Source organism: Polyodon spathula, chromosome 11 (assembly GCF_017654505.1).
Source record: "Polyodon spathula isolate WHYD16114869_AA chromosome 11, ASM1765450v1, whole genome shotgun sequence".
Taxonomy (NCBI): Eukaryota; Metazoa; Chordata; class Actinopteri; order Acipenseriformes; family Polyodontidae; genus Polyodon; species Polyodon spathula.
This window is the reverse complement of record NC_054544.1, coordinates 34,347,105-34,363,481: the sequence shown is the minus strand read 5'-3', so window position 1 is coordinate 34,363,481 and position 16,377 is coordinate 34,347,105. Positions and strand designations below refer to the sequence as shown.

At 35.8% G+C, this 16,377-nt stretch overlaps 1 protein-coding gene across 1 annotated transcript in view; it reads left to right on the top strand.

Annotated features, from left to right (window-relative positions):
- The first annotated feature begins 549 nt into the window (after positions 1-549).
- LOC121322825 (cohesin subunit SA-1) overlaps positions 550-16,377 on the top strand; it is a 44,115-nt gene continuing 28,287 nt past the window's right edge. The window contains exon 1 of the mRNA XM_041263175.1: positions 550-706. The gene's annotated coding sequence lies outside the window, so the exon portion shown is untranslated. The remainder of the gene's footprint in view (positions 707-16,377) is intronic.

Genomic DNA, 16,377 nt, shown 5'->3' with positions numbered 1-16,377 from the left:
TCAGAATTGTACAAACTTGATTTTAAAAAGGGCTGTGCTTTTGTATTTTGTCAGTGCTAAACCACTTTTATTAAGTGAAGTTGGAGATTCTGTGCTCCAGATAACAGTGATCGTCCAACCCAGATTGCCGGAATGAACGGGCACACAGCACAGGTTGCTCCCCTGCAATTTGCTTTGATTTTACCAATCTGGTCACGTAGGTTCAAATCTGACCATCAAGATGCTCTTGCGCCCCTCTGTGCTCTGCGTCTGTTGCTACATGCTCCTGTCTGCTGTGGCTTGTTTGCCACAGATGTTTAAAAAAAACATCAACAACAACAAAAAAAAAAAAAAACAGTACAGTAAACGCCTGAGATAAAGACCCGCCCCATTTCTTTAACCTCAGCATCCCGCCTTATCCGCGTACAAGCTCGTCTTCTGTTGGCTCTCATGAATGGCGGGGTCTTTAAGCCATCCCTTCAGCGCAGCGGCACGCTGTTGCTGTACCCGCTTGTGTCCGCCAGAGGGCGCTCTGGTTCCGAACTGCTGTTGCGCCATTAGATTGTGGAAAATACCACCAGATGGCGGCTTAGGATTGCTGCTCTACTGAAAGGCGCGGTTCTGCTCGCGGTCCAATTTCCAATTAAAAACCTTTGCCGTTTTAAAAAAAATATTTTCTAATTTTTCAACTGGAGATAGTTAAACGCTACAGTAATGGACGGGAAAGGTGAGTCGGTTTGGGCTTTGAGATTTTCTGAGGGCGAAAATGAAGGAGTGCGGATTAAAGATGGAGGACGGAGAGGGAGAGGGAGCGTGCAGGTGGGGGATGGGAGCGGCTGAAGGGGGGAATGCGCTTTATTTTACTGGCTTGCGTTATTAAAGGTTTTACATTTTTTTCTCGCCGTTTTTAACCGTACAAAATGACACAGTAACAAACTGCTTTCGGTGGGCTTCCTTTTGGACACACGTGTGTGTGTTGAGGTGTTTACAATTTATGTCAGGAGCCACGTTTTGTGGAAGGCAGACATGGGCAGCCTTCTTACAAAGCCAGTCTCACAGGAGCCCCTTTTGTGCTGTACTGTTTTGCACTGGAGTGGTAATTTCTTTACAGTGTGTGCTGTGCATTATTGAGTTATGCTGCAATAAATTATAGGGCTGTTGATTATTGTAAATGAACTGTGTACAATTGTCTTGTGAATTAAAAAAAAAAAACTTTATTGGGGAGTATTTATTTGTTTATAATCAATATACTGTTTGTGGGGAAAATTCAGCCTCCTACTCATTAATTTGTAAGTTGACTCATAATATGACGGTATGCTGGTGATGTTTGTTTTAGAATTGGTACGCATTTATTGAAGATTAGCGGTGAAATGCGCTAATAAAAAAAAATCTTATAAGGGGGAGGGGATCATGTATCAACAACAGCTATGGTCACACACTTAAACGTTGCTTGCATGTTGTACCCCCTGCAGTATGTTGTTGTTGACCGCTACTGTGTTGTAACACACATCTATTTCGGTGATACTGGAGAGTTTATATTAAGGAATACACTTTTTTTTTTTTTTTTTTTTTTTTTTTTTATCACGGTAATGCGTGGACTTTCTGTCTCCACCTGCCCTCCAAAGTTGTGACACCGTCATTAATTCAGCAAATCAAAATTCTCATCTTTGTCTTGTACCATTTTTTTTTTCTTTTTATAACAGTGTAGGGCTGTGTACATGCAAAATCACACACATTGCACCTTGCTAATTGGCATAGCACCCGATGTATTGAGATCACCCACAGCTGAAAATAACCAGCAGGCAGGATAACTTTCCATCAGACATGTAAAAGTGCACAGAGATGGGGATCAGGGTTAAGTGTCACTAGAGATTTATATTACCTGCTCTTTTAAACTGATTGTTTTTTATAGTGATTTAATAAGGAAAAATCCACCAGTATAGAGGTTGCATGACTCTCTACAGTGCATTGCTTGTTTGATCTCCTATTAACTTTGAATGTACTAATTTTAGTAAAAGAGCTCAAAGTAGTTTGTTTACCATTTTTGGAAGAATTTTGTATAGCTGACACTTCAGTCCAAACACCTGATCAGGTCTGATCTGCAATGTTTAGTTTTTTTTCTAAAGTATGGCAGTGCAGTGGCCTGGAGAAAATGGTCTTGATAAGTCCGTTTTTTACTGCAATAAATAAATAAATAATCAAATGTAGTATAAGGAGTGATTTATTGAAATGCCAGCTTTTGGAAACTTGGGAATTTACTGTTGTGGCTGCTGTCAGGGTATTTTTATTTTATTTTATTTTGAGGCCTTCAGGAAGTACTATTTTATTTCCAATAAATTGAGATATTGAGTGAAACTACTTCTTTGATAATTTCTTTTAATGTCTATGGTGTGCTGTTTTAGTTATGTACTACATAACCTGCAGTAGAAGCTGTGGCATGGGGCACCATAGGATGATTTCTGAGCCTTGAAGGCTTCTATGATCGAAGCATTATGGAGATGTCCTCATTTTAATGCTTCAGTTACAATGTCATGTGTATATATAGATATGTTTTTGTTTTGTTTACCTCAAAAAACTGTAGGAATAAGAAAAACAGAAAAAAATACAATGACATGACAACATTTTAGACCTTTTTAATGCTTATATTGCTTAATAAGTTCCTCTAAAATTTACTCATTTACAGTTGCGTTCTTGAGCATTATGTAATGAGGTTGAGATCACTTGTTAAGACACTGTCTGTATGAGTCATGCTAGGTGGTCCCATGCAAGATTAATCTATTTATAATCTGTCAGAAAATTGGTAGAAGCAGGGGGTGGGGTGTTGAACAGGGAAGGAATATCAGGCCTTGGGTGAGTCTGGGTTATTGAAAAGCAGTCCAGTAAGATGCATGCTCATCTTTTTCACAAACATTGAAGTTTTTGATGAATAGTTCAGAGTAAAGTGTCTGTCCCAACTTGTGCAAATGATTTGATTCCAATCTTGTCTGGTATTGTTATTCATATATTGGTGATATTGAAAATGCTTCTGTTTTGCCCAACGGGTAGTAACATTAAAGATATATATATATATATAATATATATAATTATATATATATATATATATATATATATATAGTGAACAGCATTTCTGTTCAGATGATTTTTGATACAGTATTCAATTGGATTAGCATTGCATTGGATTTGGATACCCCCCAAAAAATCAGCGTTTTCCAAAATATAGAAAATCTGGAAGTGGAAAGCTCCAGTCTTAAATGCAGAAGGACCTGCTTTGTTTTGCATGTTTGTTTTTTTTCTTACAATGAGAAAGTGTCAAGAACTGGGTGAAGCATCAGACCAGTGCTATTGGGTAAACAAATCCATGGGTCAATGTTTTCTGAATAACTGAGTATACCAGCTTTTCTATTTTCATTATGTTAATTATATTCAGTGCATATATCTAATAGAGACACGCTAGCTTCAACAAGGGTTCATGTCCAATACTCTACCATCCAGGCTTTGTAAGTCAAGAAAAACAACTTGCTTTACAAAGCCTCTTTTAACCCATAAGATCTAATGTGCAAGAAATGAATTTAAACATTTCATCTACAGCAGTGCTAGCAGAGTGATTGGTTTCTTTCTGGCATGCATGCTAAGAAATACATTCCATGTTGGGCCCATTATTGATTTGTCAAACCACCATATCCAATGAAGGCTGGCCTTAGCCCTTTCCTTGTTGGTTACTATGAATGACTCATGCAAATACGGTGCTTGTATCCTGCAATCAATCAATCTTTATTTTATATAGCACCTGTCATAGTGGACCACCATCACAAAGCGCTTTTACAAGATGCAGTGACAACAAGAACACCCATAATACTTCAAATAGAGAAATGCATAATACATGATATACAGTTATAAAAACTGGGTTTAAACTTGCAATGCCTTGGTTTATTGTGTTGCTATAGTCATGTAAAACTCAGATATGTATTTTAAATAGGCCTATAGGCTGTAAAGTTGTTTTAGTTTACGTTACAAAAAAGAAAGTATTTTAAATACCATAGGTTTTTGGAGGTATCAGTTCAGTTTTGCTGTATGTTTCAATTTACACTTTGTACAGTAGGGTACAGCTTTTAAAATAGTCCCCTGATAAGAATTCCTGTTAAGGCTCGTCCTTCTAAATCTGTAAAAGTAGAATAGGCTCTATCTGAGTGGTTTTCAACCTGTGGCACACGTACCTTTACTTGTACACAACAGGCTTTCCACTGATAGGCATCGACAGTCCGTTATGACGATGTGATTCCTCAAAACACAATGCTCCCTCAATTGAATCATCGTAATGTATCAATCTTTGTACCACTGAATTGCAGAGAAATGAGAAATATTGATGCATGGCGCCAGACTGACTAAAATGGTTACAAATGCAATAACAAAAAATATTGTGCAACTGTTTTTTAGGGGTTAGGCACAAAAATGTGCAAGTGTCAGTATTTACGAATGTGACATGACGTCGGTCTGTATAAAAACACATATCATATGTTTTAATAAACTGAAGTGCGAGAGACAGTATCAATTTTATCTAATAAAAATGCTTGTAAGTGCAGAAATTTAATACCAGCAGAATATGGGAACACTAGTTTCTTGCAACAGTTGTGATAGTGATCAAACGTGTGAGTACTGTTGTGTTAAAAAAAAAAAAGTAGCTTAAAGAGTATTTAAGTATTTAAGAAACGTAGAACAAGAACAGCAACAAGCAAAAATACCCTTAAGGTGTATGTATTGCACACCTGCCATTAACAAAATGCTCTGGAAACTTAAAATAAAGAAAATAATTAATGAAGGGCTGTAATGCAGCAAAAAGCGCAAGAAGCACAAAAAGAAGGTAATACCAGTGACCAGTAAAATTAATTGCACTTGTTCTAGATTCTTGCTTTGTGGATTGACTTCATGGGTAATTCTATTGGAATTGGAATTTATTGAGGCTTTCACTTGTTCCCAGTTTTGATCAGTACTGTTATGAGTATCATTAATCCCAATAATAATAATGTAAACAAGGGATTCAAAACTTTCTCTTGGTATAGGGCAAGTGGAATATAGCTGGCAAATGTACATACATATAACCACTCTGGACAACATTGAATTCAGCTTGATAAGCCTTTTCAACACAGATTGTCTCCATGTACTGTTTTGACTTTGCTGTGTTATAATGGACATGAGTACATGAATATATGATTCATACAAGACTCATACATTTTGTAACATAATTCTGCTTAAACACATCTGCCATTTATGAGGAAAGCAGATGGGGGTGGCTGATTGTGTTTTGAACTTATAAATAAATGCAGTGTATGTTATGGTTTGAGGCTGATGTGAACATAGTCATAGCTGACTGGTTTTGAACTATCCTCTTTGTATGTGATAAAATCCTGGAGGCTATTTGTAGGACAGGGCTGTTATCAATTCACTGTTGCCAAGATAATCTGCATGGGGGGGGGGGGAAATACATTCCCTTTCTATTGGTGTTGATAAAGTATGCTTATTCAGAGACCAAGTCTTTACTTTTTCCTGGGGAGTGAGAACTGCTCATTTTAAATCCTTTCATATTTAAGATTAATTAAAATTTCAGGTTGGGGGCTAAACCAATTCTTTCTTTGCAACTGTATCCAGCAAGACTTGCAAATGTTAACAGCACATTTGACTGCAAAAGCCTAGTAACACCTCAAACCTTGGGTGTCAGCGTATGTGTTAATCATTGTGGAATTAACTGTGGTCAAAATGTGTTAGAAGATTTTTCCATGCCTAAGTTTCTGATTAGACTTGAAAACAACACAGTTGCTGGAATTTGCAATAGGAAAGAGGCTATTTTGAATATATTTATTCAATATAACATTTAATGGAACGATCTTGTTTCAATGTTTTCTTCTGGTAATGGCTTCTGCTATTTTTTGTAAAGGCATGAATGAATTATGATATGTACAACGTTTCAGTGTAAGTGCATAAATTATGGACATAGTTTGTCGTTTGACACGATAGAAATGATTTGTTCATTACTTGCTCTGATTAATGCAATGTTCCATATTTAATACTCAGTTTAAGTCTCTTGGCTTATTTATTGAGGTGCACAAATATCCCTTCACTACAATAAATTGTTAGCTAATATGATTGTATTAAAACCCTTATGTTACAGTGAGACCCAGTCCTGCAGTGTATCGTATGGGCAGGTACCAGGTGGGGCCTTTTACTTGATACACAGGAAGTTAACCTGTAGATGTCCACTACATGGATTCAATGTTTTTTTTTTTGTTTTTTTTTTTTGCTTTTTAAATATCCTGAGGTAATTCTAATAACAAACCAAAAGTTTCAACATCTAAGTGTTGTCGTGATGAAGGGACCTGGTGGAAACATTTTGAATAAGTCAGTTAAGTAATGCATAACAGTCATTAAACGTGCAAAATGTTAAGTATTCAAATTTTGCAAGAAAATAATACTTTTACAGACTAGAAGATCAACTTACTGATGCTAGTTGCTAGGCTTATAACAATAATTTAATTATTTATTGATTAGGACCCCACGATAACAAATAGATAATATTCTAATGAAATCGAATATTCCATGAAACTAAAACCATGTCTTGTATATGTTAACTTACTGTCAAGAACCTAATCTGTGTTTTTACTTCTAAAAGGTACTGAGAATTTGTTCGCAGACGCATATACAGGATGATGTTGCGGAGATCAAGAGTAATCTGCTTAAATGTATTTTATAAATGTTTGTTTTAAAACAGTCCTAACTGTAGCCATCTGTCTTGAGTGAAACTAGTAATATTTAACATTGTTTCAGAAATTGCTTTTTGGTTTTGAAGCAATGCACTATCCGCAGCCTTTTTTGTTTTTCATTGCTGTCTCAGTCTAAAAGCTACTGGATCATAGCTCGACGTATGTGATCCATTGAAGCATTGCAGGCTGTACAAAATAGTTTGCCACCAATAGAATGCAAAATTATTGTACTTTTTTTTTTAAAAATTCATTTTGGACACTCTCAACAATATCAGTTGAGAGCGCCTAGGATACTAAACCCAACCGGATGCCCATATCTGCCTATCAGTGGGTAGAAACCAGAGTGGTTATTGACTGCAGTCAAGTGTCAATCAATAAATCCTGTCCAGTTTTTGAAATTGAAAGAAGCTTATAATCCCATCAGGAACCTGGACCGATACACAACTTAATTAATTTAAGTGCAAGGTAAAAGTATACAGAATACAGTTCATGGTGAAGAGTGAATTTTACAGTCCGTGACACGTGTTTCAGAGTCATGAAATGGGTAGGGCCTTAGTAATGTACTGTATAAAGTGTAAGCGAATCCACAGGGATGAAACGCTTCTCAGAGCACTCCAGTATGTGACACATTTTTGGTTGCGATGTGGTATGTAGGTTGATTTGGCCTATACATGTGTGAAAGAGATTCTACATATCTTGTTTGCGATGTGGGCAGTAAGTCAATTAATACTAAATCTACATATATGTATGAAAGAGGGATATTATACATAATGAAGTATTGTGATGCAAAATATAATTATCAGCCGGAGTTGTCGCTGTCAAAAGGTCAGTTGCAGGAAAGGGTAGGCTACCTTGAGTGTACTGTTTGGGGAAAAATGACAATAGATTTGCATTATCTTCAGTGATTACAAGTTGTGCAAAGTCATATAAAATTGATTAAAGTGTGACGGCACAAAAATGAAATGCATCTCTACAGCCACGGCACATTGGAAGGGACTGCTGCTTTCACTAGCAGAAGCAGGAGCATGTAATTCATAAATAGTAACCAACAACAAATTAAAAATTGAGAGATCGAATTATTTCCTTGTCAGTAGGCCATAATGTTAATGTATGTTTTAGACCTTTTTTTTTCTCCTTTGGACAGTGGGGTTGACTTTTTTTAAATTTATTTTTCTTAATTTACCGTTATGTTTTTATGGAAATTGTCAGATTTCACACAACAAGGCAGCGGCTAGTGACGACAGGAATATGAAAGTTGGAGAGTGCAATATTTAAATGCCAATGTATTTATCAAACATGCCTTAAAACATCAGGATTTGTTTAAATTAGTTTTTTATACTATGCTCTCTAAAAAGAGGACTTATTGTTCCTTAAACTTACTGTGAGGGAAGTTTAAAAAAAAAAAAAAAGCATTTTAACTCAATAGTGATTGATAATCGTTGGTAGAATTTGCACGATAATCGATGTCAGTGTCAGTGTTTTGTATTTTTTTTTTTTTTTCTGCTCTAGCATTTCAAGTTTACTTTTTGTTCATAATGCACCACCTAATGCTAAATGTCAGAAGTTACATTTAAAACATGGTTGCTTTGTCCATCTGTTTGATTGGGTGCTGGTGTTGTATAGGAAACGTCTTTCCCAATGTTTTTTGTCGCACTGGACTTTGTAATAAACAAATTAAATACCCATATTTCATGCATTTCCACCACGATTAAACACCTTGAAGCCTTGCTTACTGGTTGTACATCACGCTATGTAATCTACTGAGTTTTTATTAAAAAATCAAAAATACTAAATTTTTTTTTTTTAAAATTATAAATTTTTAAAACGCTATTAAACTTTTGCTAGCTTTTGAAAACGATTTCGAAAAGCCATAAAAACTGTTTTTTTTTTTTTTTTGTTTGTTTTTAATAAATATTATTCCCCCTCTATTTAACTGACTTTTTGGAGAGCACAAATAGTACCTGCAGGGTTTGGTTAATCAAAAGTATTATGACCAATCCGATCCTTGCATGCAGCTATTTACTTGCAAATCAAGGCCCAGTTGTTGGCTTGAATAACCTGGTATCCTTCCTTGGTTTATTTTAAGAACTAATAATTATTGTGTTAATTTTTCAGGTTAACTAACTCAGATGTTTGGGCTGCGTGTTAGTGATGCCTGTTATGCCCTTGTACTGTAAATTAAATAGGTAGGCTACGTTTTGTAAGATATCCATGGTTTTTGCAATTAACAGCAAAAAGTAGGGGTGCACCAATAAGATTTTCTCTGCCGATACTGATAGCCAATGGTTATCTACCCATATCGGCCAATACCGATAATAAATAGACAGTGCAGGTACTACTACTGCAACTACTAGAACAAGACGTAGAGCCTATATTTAAACTGTTTTAGAATTATAAATGTTAAAAAAAAAATTAAGATATCGTTTTACTTGTATTTATTACAAAAAAGAACATGGAATTGTTTATTTCTTGCATTTACTTCAGAAAATGAATACAAACAATAACATAATATTATTGTGTGCTTGACAGCCATTTATACATTTGTTTTACAACAGTCACACAAATAACACTTTGCATTTGCACTAGTTAAAACACTTGTGTAGAAAGAATATACAATATGACTAACTTTTTTTATAGCCACTTGCTGTCAAGCATTGCGTATTATAACTTCGACCTGTACGGTATAGTAGGAAAAAAAAATACCCTACGCAATGTCAGCTACATCAGTGTTCGTTAAAATCTTATTTTAAGCATACACTGCTTAAAAATGCAGCCCAACAAATTGTTCACTTAATCAAAAACAAAAATGTAATGAAAATATCTGGTTACAAAATTCAGTCAAACTTGAATTTGTTACTAACCAAGACGGCACAGTAATAAATTCCAGCTTCAAAATGCCACCTAATACACCTGCAACCAATGCAGATCAAGATGAACAAACACAGCAAGAAACAAAAATTACAAAAGGTAATAACCACTTAACGCTCAGAGCCCACAACTCCTTGGAAGTAAGAGAGATTGTTATCGTTGCTGCTGTAGTCATGGTCTTAAAGGGCTTTTAAGCTAAACTGTTTATGGTCAAAGATTTGATCAAGTGAGTTACTGAGGAGTACCTGATGTGATGTCAACCTGCCAAAGAGAGACGGACAAGAGGCAGTTTTGTAACTAACCACACATTGATGCTGTATTTGAACAATAATTAAATATCATTTATATTTAGGAAGCATGAGAATTTATTTTGAAGCATCAGAATAATCACAGTTCACCATTGGACTTAATGTAGCATCAAGTGTTCTGCACACAACTCACTATCTATTGTCTTCAGATATTAAAAAAAAAAAAAAAAAAAAAAAAAAATCCAAACGTTGCACAGCACTGAGAAAATGACTATCAGTGTTCTTGTGTCATTAGTAAACACGTCTGACCAAACCTTAAATCCTGTGCTGGAAGAAATTCAAGCATGAACTTCGGTGTACGTTATTGGCTAAAGTAACACAAACTGCCGCTAGCCGATTTGTATTTTTTTCCCTTGTATCGGTACCATGCCTATAGGCTACCAGTTATTGGTGCACCCCTAGTAAAAAGCGATTTGCTTTCCTGTTTAATGGTGTACCTGTTCCCACCTTGATATTTAATTAAATTGTTGGACAGGATTGGTGTAGGCAGAAAGCTGTTTTCTACTCTTCCGCCAGGATACGAGTGAGAGGAGGGTATTGAAGTGCCTCCTGTTTTGCAGTGCTGAAGTGTTTTCATTTAAAGCATTTTAATGTTAAAGAATGGTGCTGTCATAGCCGCCGCCCCCCCCCCCCCCCCCCCACCCCAAAATTATATTAGTAATTTCATGATTTGATCATTAACAAATTGTGAATTGGTCCACGCATGTACGGTGTCCATAAATAAAATAGAAATACCATATGTCTAAATATTTATTATGTAGGCAAAAGCATTTACCAATGTCCGCCCCATTTGAGAAACCTAAAACTATTTCCCCACCGTACACAAGATTACACATTTAACAGAAGTTTAAACATCTTTTGGATAAATTCTTAATTCATTCATTAAAGTCTTAAGTTGATAAAATGCAATATTTCGACCTTTTTTTTTTTTTTTAAACCTTACTCCTGAGTAAATGGTTTGTACGTTGGCAAGATATCTTTAGCGTTTTTGCTTTCAGTTTTGGCTGCTGTTGGAACCCTTCTGCAAGGTAATATTTAATAGCTTACAAAGAACAGTGGTGGCCATTGAGCACTCAGACCCTCCTCCAACACAAGGACAGCTGCAGGGTCTCTACTAATCATTGCATTTCACTGATTGATTTTGCTTGAAAAGTGATGTAAATGTGTGTGTGTTAGGGGGATGGGATGGGAGTATTTCAGTTGCTGTAGTGGTAACAATGCAAGCTGTTCGGGAGTTTTGTCTGTAGTCAGGGTAGTTCTTTTTAAGACCAGTCTGAAATATTCATATAATATTTACATTGTTTGTTGCAGTCAGGACTGAGCAGTTAACAGAATAGTCAATTAGGGTTTTCACAAAAAATGGGGAATGCACACATTAGAGGGAAGAGAACTGTTTATTTATTGGACTGTTCCAGCTCTAACAATTGTTCTACATCGATTGATTGTACAATAATCACGAGGACTATAGAATATGCAGTAATAAAATAAGTAAAGACCATCAAAATTTGATTTCTCTGGGCTTTGGGGGTCAATTGGATTGAAATTCCGATCTTGTTTTATTTTTTTACAGTCACTGATTGTGTAGCATATGTGGTTTTCTTCTTTTTTTTTTTTTTTTTTTTTTCTCTTAGAGCCATAATCCATCCCCGAGACAATCTGTTACAGAATTGTTTCTGTGCTACACTTTTGTCCCTCTCCCTTTGTAGCAGCAGCGCCCGGTGGATTTCATTACCTGAAGCAGCTGTTCAGCTTCATTAGTTCTGTCTTTTAAATTACTACAACATACGATACACTACCTTTTGATCTATAAGCTGCTGTGCAGTATGTATTTTATTTCCCTGTATTTAGGGTTTTCTGTCTTGTGCTGTACAGATTAATTTAGCTTTATTCAATATTCCTTGTTTGTCTACCAGTGTTTTGGTGTTTGCATCTGTGCCAGTGATATCAAACAATATAACGTATGTCAAAGCTGAATTGTTAACATTTTGTATTGCAATGCTTGCCAAGTCTAACTGATCATTATTTACTTACTGAATGAGAGAACTCAATGTCATTTTTAAACCCAGAGTTTCACGAGCCGTTTGATTTGACAAACTAGTGAAGTGACTTTAAAATAGACCCTAAATAAAAATAAAACATTTAAATGTGGACCTTTGTGCACGTATTGTGTTCGTCTGTCTTTCACCAATATTCTCCTAACTTTTATCAAGCCTCCGTCTACAACTTTTAGGATTCTATTTGTTTTTAATACTGGTAACTAGAGCCCCACGTTTTTCGCAAATACAAAATAAAACTAAATGCAAAAGTAAAAAATGAAAAATTCTTAAGGATAACAGTGTAGCATTTCAGCTGGAGGCAGAAAACGAGACACACTTTCTTGCCAAAGGGCTTTTATTCAGCACACCTTTCTCCGACACACAAAGATCATGGCTCTGGGTGTCAAAATGGCGTCGCAGTGCCGCCTTTTCACTTTAGCCCCACCCCCTTATTGGTCACACATCCCACTGGCCCTCGGCCACACACTAGGACCAATGGGCACAGACAAATAGCCAGTGAGGACTGAGACACCAACTAATCACAGGGGAGACACAGAACGTGCCTGCACGCAGGATCGTATTATACAGACAGGTAACAAACAAGCGGCAGCAAATGCAGAGATGGAGGGGAACGCAATTACAGCGGTAATTGCAGTACACAAACACAACTGCATGTATCGCTACAATAGAATTTTTTTTTTTTTTTTTTAATTGGGAGGTTTTATACGGAAAATACTTGTAATCGTAGTTGTCAAGGCTCAGCCTTTTCCATAGACACGGTCTGAAGGGAAACGGTAGTTCTAACTAGTTCTTGTATATTTGGAGCGATAATAGTAGGGCCACAATAGCAGGGCAGTGTAAATATATTTATTTGATCTTACTGTATTTTTGTAGAGGGTGTGGGCAGTATTTACTGTAAACAGGCAGTTAATTAAATACAGTGGGGGACTACGTTACCATTATTTCCGCTAATGAGAAATTATGGCAACTAAATGGTTTCTTTGTGAGGTCAGTTTAGGTCAATGTTATATTTTTAAAAGAAAAAAAATTAAAAAAGCAGAAGTTGTTTAATAAAAATGTTTGTAGTTAAAAACATGATTTATACTATACTTTTAATTTGCATACTATTTTGAGTTGTTTTTATTAATTGAGTTGTGTTATTTTTTTTAACCCATAGATTAATGTAGTCTGAGATTGAGGATGCTGATGTATGTGTGAATTAATTTCTGTTGCAGCTGAAGCCCCTTTTTAAGGTATAATCAGATTGGTGGAACATAGATATTTAGCAGATCTAACCCCATACTGGAAATGTTCAATATCCCCCAAATCATTTGACTAAACACAATAAATCCTTGCGTTCGCAAAGCCACCGTGGTGCAGGCAAAGCTGTTTTCAAGCTACTGCCTCAGCAAACCAAGTTGTAATTAACTATGGGATCTTGTTTGAACTCTCTGAAGCAGTCTCTCCTTTAGACTATGTTGTTGGACTAATGCCATCATAGTGTCAAAAGAGTTGCTATAAAAAATGGCTCATTTATCTTCAGCCCAGAGAATTTTATAATTTGCTAACAGCTTCTGTACAAAAAAAAAAAAAAAAAAAACAGGTTCTTTTCAAATTCTTCATTCACAGGCTTTATACACTGTTCTCTGGGCCAGTGCATAAGTCTGGTGAAAATCTGTTTTCATAAAATAATGTACAACCATTTTGCTGGGTAGTCCAGTATTACCTGCTAGATTTTGGTGGTGTGTAGATAAAGCTGCACATAGCAGGTAGCTATTTTATTTATTTTTTTAATCCTCAGTCAAGAGCTTAATTCTGGAGCACATACCAGACTGTACCATTATTTTAACTTGCTGATGGAAAGGGGTGTTTTTTTTTTTTTTTTTTTTTAATATTTGTTTTTATTTTTGTTTAGTGTAAAGAAAAATGGTTGTGTAGGAATATAATTAAATGTTGTTTGTGTGCCGTTGGTTCATTTTATATTTCTTTCTGTGTTAAGCATTCTGTTTGTTATTTTGACGACTTTGCTATTGGTACAGTCCAAGGCAGTTTGGGGGTGTGTGCGCAAGGCACTTAATATGCATGACATGTATTCCAGAAGGCAAGCATTGTCATGGCAACTGTCTTGTAGGTCACAGTCTGCTCAACTGATGTGATTGGCTGACAGTAAAAAAAAAAAAAAAAAAAAATACATTCAGTGAGCGAAAAAAGTAGCTAGACCAAACAAAGCAGTTGTTTTTAAATGTTTGTTTATTTATCTTTATCTGTCTTTTTGAGACTATCCAATGGATCAAAGTAGTAGCAGGGATTCAATTTTAAATAGCTGCTAATGCAGATAAAACAATTTTGAATGAGGACTTAATGGTAACCTAGTTCAGTTTAAGTGAACTTAAGTAAAAAGCAATTTTTGTATAAGCAGCACCAACTTCCCAACATACCTTTGTCAAGGGAAAGTGTGTTTGAAAACAATCAGTGGAGGTACGTGTGTGTGTGTGTGTGTGTGTATATATATATATATATATATATATATATATATATATATATATATATATATAACCATCTCAATGATTGTTGCTTTGTAAAATCTTACAGAAAAGGGTCAGAGTTGAATTAGTGAAACAGGACTGTCTCATGCATCTAATGCATCCTTAAGAGATTTTTACAATTTTATACCCCAGGCAGATTTTGAAACAACTGAAAGTAGGGTTTAGGTGTATATTATTATTTTAGAGCCTTAAGACTAGGACTGAGTTGAAAGCAGTTTGAAATCAATCCTGTTAAGTCCCTTTCACAATGGCATGCTTTACAAGGGTCGGAACTGACCCGGGTCAGGACCTGGTGTCATGTGGGTCAGCTATGCGATTTCACAATGCTTTTGATAAAGCAGGGTTGAAGATGCAAATAAACAATGCGCGTATGAGTGACCCGGAAGCAGTTTGTTACTGGTGCTTCCATCCAAGCTTCTCTGGATTGAACCATTGACCCGCATGTTGATTAGAGCAAATGTTTCTTTGTCCTTGCTGCAGTCTGGCTCATGGTGTGTCTCAAGCTACAAAAATATAGCTAAACAGAATAAAGAAGAATGTTCATGTAAACATCCAAACTGTGGCAGACCAGATAGTTGATTTGGTTGATCAACCAGTGAGAGAAGGAAACTACGCATTAGCCATCCCTTCAGGCCATTTTTGTTTTTGTCATTGGTTGGTTGTAAGAATACACAATTTTAAAATAATTGATTTTTACAATTTAATCGGCAACGGGTATTAATGAATTAATCTAGGATTGTAACATTATAAATGGGTTAGCTTGAGGGGATTTGATATCTGCTGCTGCAAAATCTACTGGTCATGTCTTGTAGTGTTATTTTTAAATGCTTTTTCACATCCATTTAATCAGGTGTTACATTGTGGTCACCAGGATGCCTTCTCTGTTCACATGAATACAGTATCAGTGCTTCAGTTGCAGTGTAGTTTGCTTTCCTACGCCTACGTAGATCTTCCTCCAGTGTTTGCTTTATGATATTTGATGTGTTGCAATCATCTAGGCTACAGTATAGGAAATGGTTTATATCAGAACTGAATCAACAATATACAGTATATCAACAGTAAGTGTTGTTTTTACAGGTGGCCACCTTTCAGTTTTGATTATAGGCGTGCTGTATTTTTATTTTATTTTTTTGGGGCAACTGGTTAAACCTGCATCTAGAAATGGACATTTGGCAGTATAAATAAGCTTTCAACTTTTTTATTGAAAACATTTTGTTCATTTTAATGCTAGCTTAATTAGTCAGCCAAAAAAAATGTAGAAGATTCTAGTGACGGTGAGAATGCATGAATGCAATAAGGAAATTGCCCTGCTCAAAATCAACAGAGCCTGAATGTTGTATGGTTCCTTTTTCTTGCATTTTCAACATCTGATTCCATGCATAATTCCTGACTAGAGATGCAGTGCACCAAATGGTTAAATTCCTTCATTCTGTAGTGGCAGTCTGTTGAATTTTAACAATCTCATGCAGTTTATTTACAAACCAGAAATTATTCCAAGGTCATTCTTCTGTGCATGTAATTGCTGGCTGTAATAACTCACTGTGTCCTGTAATTGCAAGAAACTGTTATGGAACTGTCTGACTCCTTGTTGCCATAGGTGGGTTTTGTATGCATTTAACTCGTTCAATGCCAAGTTACTTTACAGAAAGACTAACCTTGAATTGCAGTACTGTATAGTACCTTTTTCACAGTCTTAACCTGAAAAATGAATCTTAATTGGATCACTTGACTTGTTTCCCCAAAGTTAAAGGCCTTCTTCTAAGGAAACTCAACTTGCTTTTCAGCTTTTTTATGATTATTATTGTTGTTGTTGTTATTGTTATTTTATAAGTAGTCCTGCCAGAATGATTAGTGAGCATAGCTAAATTCCTCTGCTGCCTCCCATGCC